The following is a 7694-nucleotide window of genomic DNA, read 5'->3' on the forward strand; positions in this document are numbered from 1 at the left end:
CACTCTCTTGGACTTCTTTCTCCCACATTCGTACGCAATCAAACATATCTTGTCGACTTTTCCTTTTAAACAAACACTGTTCTACATATTGAATCTTCTTAAAGTCAAATGACTCATTCACTGGACATTGTTGATCAGGATCCATTTTTGTATATTTGTTCCACAGTGTACTATACATTATGGAAGAAATACCATATTTAACATACATATGTCCATTAGGTGTCCCCTCTGGGGGAGCCAGCTGACTTCTTTCTAAATCCGTTTTGGTACCACCAAGACAGCAACACAGCCTATGGAGTGTGCTGAAAACAGGCATGCTACCAAATTTTTGTAACATTTTAGTTTTTCAAAATATTCGAAAGTAGAGAAAAATCTCCACATTACCTGCCTTTATCTTTTGCAAAAAATAAATCAAACAAACAAAACCAAAATCTTGGCCAAGCAAATCAAGAGTGCTGCTTAAGTGACCTTAACAAACAAGAGTCTCCAAATTCAAGCCGTCAATCTCTTGGTCGACCTAATGGTCACTGCAAAAAATAATTACGCCAAAGGATACCTCAGTCGAAACCGGCCACCACCTGGAGGATCAGATCGAAAAAAAACGGAAAAGTCACTTCGGTCTGCAAAGACTAGGGTCTCCTCATGCAGGACGTCTCCTCAGTAGTATTCCACTCATCTGTCAAGACCACTCCTCTGGACGGCCGCGTCTCCGATGAGGACCCACGTGTCGGGCGCCAACTGTAAATGTGCCTTTTAATGGCAACACCGGTGCAGGGGTCACTCTTCCCTGTCCACGGGTCTGGAGACCAACAAAATAGAGATTGGCACTGAACCTGGAATTCAAATAACAAGTTTATCAATCACTCATGAGTGGGACCACATCCATACAACACCTTCAAGTGTTCCAGGAGGTAGTACATTGAATACACAGACCATGGTGCTTATATACATACTTTGTTGCAGAGTAAGCATGTAGATACAAATAGAAGGTATAGGCCTACACAGGAATAGTTACCGACAAGCATGGGCAGATGGGAGATCACTAAGTCAGTAAAGTGGGAGGGGAACAGAACTGTTTACAACAGCAGAAAATAGTTGACCGTTACATCTTTAACCAGGTGCATTTCAGCAGCTACAGGCCTTTGCTCAGCACATACATTGCTTTGGCCCAGTACAGAAGGAGTTAACTAAAGCTGATGACTCAAGCAGAATAGAAGGGCAGGCAACAGTGAAGACAGAAGAATTACATAGCTAACAAAATGGATGCCACATCCAAAATGGCTTCAGCTTATGCTGACAGAAATTATTTCAGATTTCCACATTCCCACCAAACAGACAAAACCCTCGACCACCCTCAACAACTGTCTTAAACATGTGTTGTAGATTTATGCTGTTCTTATTCTCTTTTCCCTCTCTATGATTCCCTTCCCTCTCTATGCGACTTTATTGGACCTATGGTCGAGCTTAATGAGAAACTACGGTTTGGCATTGTGTGTGTTGATGTCCACACTAAGTGGGTGGTGGTCAAGTTTGTTAAGGACATCACTACGGACACCACAATTGAGTTTTTGAGGTCTCTTTTTCAAGTGGAAGGGTATCCCAGTGTTTTGGTCACAGATAATGGGATGCAATTGACTTCCCATAACATGCGTACCTTCTTGTCCCTATGTGGTGTGTCACATCACAGAACGTCTCTTTACAACCAACAGGGCAATGGCCTCTGTGAGAGGATTAATAGGTTTGTTAAGGGCACTATCCAACTTGCATTGTCGGACAAAGGGAATATTTTGGAACTTGTTCAAGAGATGTTGTGTGCTTATTGGACCACGGTTCATGGAGGCATGTGTAAGTCTCCATTTGAGCTCATGCGAGGAAGGGTTCCTGGTACGAAATTGGTCCCCTCTTGGATTAAAAATCTTTTCGGTCACTCTCAAGATCCACAACTTACTCATGTCAGGGGTAACATTTCAAAAGGGGATCTAGTGAAAGTCAAACCTGGAGGTGTTTCTAGGGGTTTGACGAAGTTCAGGGGTCTTTTTCGTGTGAAAGCTGTATTTCCACTTTATGTTGTACTTGAAAATGGAGAAAAGTGGAACTTGAGGAGGGTTGCTTTGTATGAGAAAAAAATTGATTCACCTTCTCGCACTGTTACTGACAATCAAAATGTTTATTTATATGAAGAGAGGGGTAGTGGTTACACGTTAGTTTCTTCGCTAGAGGAATCTGTGGCACCTGCTTCATTCTCTTCTCCCTCTGACAGGATGCATGACGGTGCTGGTGATGTCTCGGACTCTGGTCTTACCAGCTTTTGTGGCACCCTCACTGATTCTTCTTCTTCGCAAGATTCCCCTCCTTCTCAAGATTCCCCTACTCCTCTGGCCCCTAAGTCTCTAAGGTATCGTAAACCTCCAGGATATTTAAATGCCTACATTTGCAATTGATGCTTATTTTCTTGTTTTGCATAGAAGGGAGATGTGTTGTAGATTTATGCAGTTCTTATTCTCTTTTCTCTATCTATGATTCCCTTCCCTCTCTATGCCCTATCTCTGTTCTAGAACACTATCTTGTTTTGTGTGATTCAGGGTTCTGCTTGAACAGTTGGTGACTGGTCAGCAGGCGTGTGTACATGTACTGCTGTTCTCTGCTTCGTTCTGTATTAAACCTGCTATATCAACTTACCAGATGTGGAGTCTTCATCTACAACAACATGTTATGGAGTAGATGGAGGTAAGCAGCCTAAAACTTAGTCGGGAGAAAACTGAGGTGATGGTGGTGCGAAATAACCCTTCCAGATGGATGAAACTGAACTGGTCCTTTGGCAGTCAACCTACCACAAAATCAGAAATTAAAAGCCTAGGTTTTTGCTCGACAATAAGAAGACAATGGCAGCACAAGCCAAAAAACGGGCATCAACTTGCTTTGGCACACTAAGGACGTTGAGAAAACTGTTCAGATGGCTACCAGGTGTATTGTGCAGGATAGTAGTACAAGGTTTGGTCATCTCCAGACCTGATTATGAGAATTTCTTGTACCTAGGCAGGCCAAAGTCCATCATAAAAGACTTCAAGTTATTCAAAACGCTGCAGCACACATCCTGCAGAAAATTCCCAAACATCACCCTGCTACCACAGCCCTGGTAAGCTTTCATTGGCTGCCAGTGCTCAGTAGGACACACTTTAATGTACTGTGTATGGCCTACAGAGCAATGCATAAAAGGGGTCCCAAACTGATTCAAAATCTTCTTACTCCATACAACCCCACTAGAATGCTGCATCTCACAATCAGCAACTCTTTGGGATCGCTACAATTATGGAATAGGAGTGGAGGATGGTCCTTTGCCTTCCTAGGGAGGACTTGGTTTGGCTGGTCTGGCTGGACTGATCTCATGAAGAACAGGGTCAAGACTGCTTGGCGTGGTGAGCAAAAGAATGATGGATTTAACCCAGAACTCTTGACTGGGGTGAATATTTGATTTTCTCTGCATTCTGTCCATCATCTGTATTTCTTTTGCTTTCTCTCCATCTAACAATCAGCAACTCTTTGGAATCCCTAGGATTAGGAGGACTTGGGGTGGAGGAAGGTCCTTTGCTTTCCTAATGCCCAAGCTCTGGACGTGCTCGCACAGGACCTAGGGCAAGCCAAATCAGAACTACCATTCAGGAACATGCTAAAAACAATTATTTTTTTAATTGGGATCCTATCTGTAGAGTACCTGGTTGTCATAGCACTGGGACACCCTTTTGGGTAGCCGTGTACTTACGAAATTCCTCATGAATAGAATAGAACTTCAGTTGTAGTTTTAAACCATACATTGGACATTGACACCCAAAAGGGAATGGTATCCATTCAGAAAGTGGGAGCTGCCTGTGAGGGACAGCTTCACATCTAAGAATGGGGCTATGAGGACCCCTACATGCTTTCCACAATACTATTCGCCATTTTATTTTTTGAGTGCAGCCCTGTCCTTTCCAGGTCAGAGCTGCAATCAAAAGAAAAGTCAACATTTGGCACATGTGAATGCAGACATGGGGGTCTGCTGTCCCAAGCAGGTCATCATCTGTGTATTTACAGCCCTTTCTGTAGGACTGTGGTTATTTTGTGCTGTGTTTGTTTCCTCAGTTTTAATGCCTGTGAATTTTATAGAATGGTCTTTTTAGGGCTCGTCCTATTAATTCCGCAAGGAATAATAGGACGACAGTATAGTGAGTAAACCAGAGCTCAGAGCTAAACCATCGGGCAGATCGGATTTCAGGCAGTGCACGTGAAAAGCGCGTCCACAAGCCACCAGCCTCTATCCCACATGCATCTGAAGCTTCCCCCAGCGTGCGCTCTGCCGGCCTCTGGCATTTCTCCTCCCCTCAGGCCGTGACTCGCATTTCTCCTCCCCCCAGCCCATGTAGACACCAATTAACATCTTTAAGCTTTCCGTTCTGTTCTGCATTTTACATCTAAGGTTTCAGATGATGATTGAATTTATCTTTAAAGTATTCGGACTCTGTCTCTTTCAAGGAATTCAAAGGCATTGTAATCACCGCCATCCTACTTTTTATTAATCTTGCACACATTTAATCACCCCGGAGATTACTTTTATTGTTATGAATATGTTCAGTCTACACTTTGGGGCACTTCATCCTGTGAAAGTCCATAGGTATGTCATTTAGAATGCCAAACACTGCCATAAAAATGACTGGTTCATGTTATAATTGCAGTTTACTGTTGCAGTGACTGTGAGCTGATTTTGTTTCCGTGTTTTCACGGCGTCCTTTCCCCGCCCCTCTTTTCCTGTCACCTCCTTCCTCTGTCACTCCACTGAAGCTTCCTCTCCTGTTACACTCTCTTAGCCCTGTGACTACATACCACTACCAGTTACTTCTCACCTCCACTGCTGGACTATCTCTCCAGTATTCACTCGCACACTCTCTCCTACCCACCTGTCCCATGCATCCTCATTTGTTTCCGATACCCTCTGTCTCCTTCTACTCTGCCACGGGCTCTCTCTCTTTCTTTCTCTCTCTCGCCTTTGTAACACTCCCACTACCTTCTGCCCTCCCCTCTTTCTCTCTCTCTCTCGCTCTCTCTCCTTTTCCTTCTCAGTTTATCTTTCTCGATCACTCTTTTTCTTCTCCACTACGGCGCTCTCTGTCCAATAGTCCTTGGCACACTCTCCTTCCTGCCTGTCACCCCTTTCCACGCTGGCCCCTGTCACACTCTCCTCGGTAACAGTAACCCTGCCCCTTTCCGCTAGTAACCTGCCTGCCCCCTTCCCTCACCGACGTTCCCTCTGCCACACTCTCCCATTCTCTGTTCACCCCTCTCTCCAGTGACAGCGCCCCCGCCTCTCCCCCGCAGCCCCCAGCTGCAGCCTTCGCTTCTGTGCGTCCACAGGCAGCACAGCAGCGTCGCGTGTGAAGAGAGGGGAAACAACACCAGCAGAGGCGCTCTTTCAACCTTCTGACTTTGATTTGACTTCAAGCCGCTATCACGGGATCCAGTTTATCATCCAGCAATTAACAACCCCCTTTTTCTCTCACAAGGAGAGGTGCCCCCCTGCGCCGCCATCACCTGCATGCCAGTTCGTTCCTCATGCGCATTAGTTTTAGCCCTTCACAAAAAGTCAAGAAAGGGAGTTCTTTGAGTTATAGCTTGTTTTATAAGAGTTTCCGCCCCTGGCATCGTATGTGGCTAGTATACAACAGGAAGAAAGCTAACAGATTTAATCTTGTTTTGCCAATGGATTTATTCAGCAGGATAGATCGCTGAAGGAGGGAGGTGTTAACAGCAAGGAACTGCAAATGGTAGACAGTTCCCTGAAAGTGCAACCCCGTGGGTTCTGCAGTCCCTGCAGGAGTCCGCAATAACCAGAAACCACCACCTTTTCGCAATTTTGTGAATCACAACATTCCTGAGTAATTTGCCCAATACCCGCTATTTTAACTGATCTGCAGTGAAAAACCATCATGTTGTTTGCTTTATTACTGCAGCGCCAGCGTCCTCCTGCCCAGGATGAGATAAATAAATCATGGCTGCAGCAGGGCAGGCAGCAGCACAGAGGCACCTTTCCCCAACCCTCCTCCCTATTTGGGGACATGCTGAAAGCTTAGGTAGTATACATTCCTCTCATTGGTTACCATTGGCTTTGTGGTTTGTCACTCACATTTGCTTGCTTTATATTTGCTGGGTTAGTATTTGCTACCTTTATTTTAGTCCATTAGCATGTCTTTGTCCCTCCTATGAAGCTTACCCTGTTCACCACCTCTCTGATAGGGTCTTTCTATTCTTAAACTTTTCGGGAAGTCTTTTTTTTTCTTTTCTTGTAAAACACTGCATGAGTGTGCATATTTTTTTGGGCTGTTTTCCTGAGGCACTTCCCTGCTCCCCCCTCCCCGTTCTACCCTTAGATGCTCCCCCACCCACTACTCCACATTGTTTTCTCCGAGTCCTCACCCCATCCCTATGCAGCACCCCACTTTGATCTCTCCACGTGGATCTCTCTCACACCCTTCTCTTCTCCCGCCCAGTGCTCCACATTGTCCTCTTTCTTGCCTGTCTGTTGCTCTCCTCTGGCCAGCACTCAACGTTCCTTCCCCAGGCACGCGCTTGGCCTCACAAAGGCTTGAAAGCTTGGAGGCAATCTGCTTCCCCGCCCCCCTGGTGTTTATGGCTTTTCTCGCTTGCTAATGCGTTTTTTCCCCTCCCACCCTTCCTTTGATGTCCCCGTGGCCTCTGCCTGTCGCCTCCGTCCTTCACAGCCCCTCTCTGTCATGGAATCTCAAATTTGGGGACTACATCTTCAAAACAAGCCTGTTCATGTTGACACTTGCAATTAGAATCCTTTCTTTCTTTCCTTTTATCCTTTCTTTCCTTCTTTTCTTTCCTTCCTTTCCTTCCTTTCAATCCATTCTTGCCTTCCTTTTCTTTCTTCCATTCCTTCCTTCCTTTCCATCCTTCCTTTCCATCCTTTCTTGCCTTCCTTTTCTTTCTTCCATTCCTTCCTTCCTTTCCTCCCTCCCTTTCATTCCTTTCTTTCATTCCTTCCTCCCTTCTTCCTTCTTTCTTTCTTTCTTTCTTCCTTTCCCTTCCACATTATCACTCAGCACCACCACGGCATCACTCAGCGCCACCCCAGCATCACTCAGCGCCACTCCAGCACCACTCAGCACCACCACAGCACCACTCAGCACCACCACAGCACCACCCAGCCCCACCACAGCACTACCACAGCACCACCACAGTATCACTCAGCACCACCACATTATCACTCAGCACCACCACATTATCACTCAGTACCACCACATTATCACTCAGCACCACCACATTATCACTCAGCACCACCACATTATCACTCAGCACCACCATATTATCACACAGCACCAACACAGCACCACTCAGCACCACCACATTATCACTCAGCACCACCACATTATCACTCAGCACCACCACATTATCACTCAGCACCACCACATTATCACTCAGCACCACCACATTAACACTCAGCACCACCACATTAACACTCAGCACCACCACATTAACACTCAGCACCACCACATTATCACTCAGCACCACCACAGCACCACCACAGCATCACCACAGCACCACGCAGCACCAACATAGCACCAACACAGCACCACCACATTATCACTCAGCACCACCACAGCACCACTCAGCACCACCACAGCACCACTCAGCACCACCAC

The sequence above is a fragment of the Lissotriton helveticus genome, chromosome 9 (assembly GCF_964261635.1).
Source record: "Lissotriton helveticus chromosome 9, aLisHel1.1, whole genome shotgun sequence".
NCBI classification, from domain to species: Eukaryota; Metazoa; Chordata; class Amphibia; order Caudata; family Salamandridae; genus Lissotriton; species Lissotriton helveticus.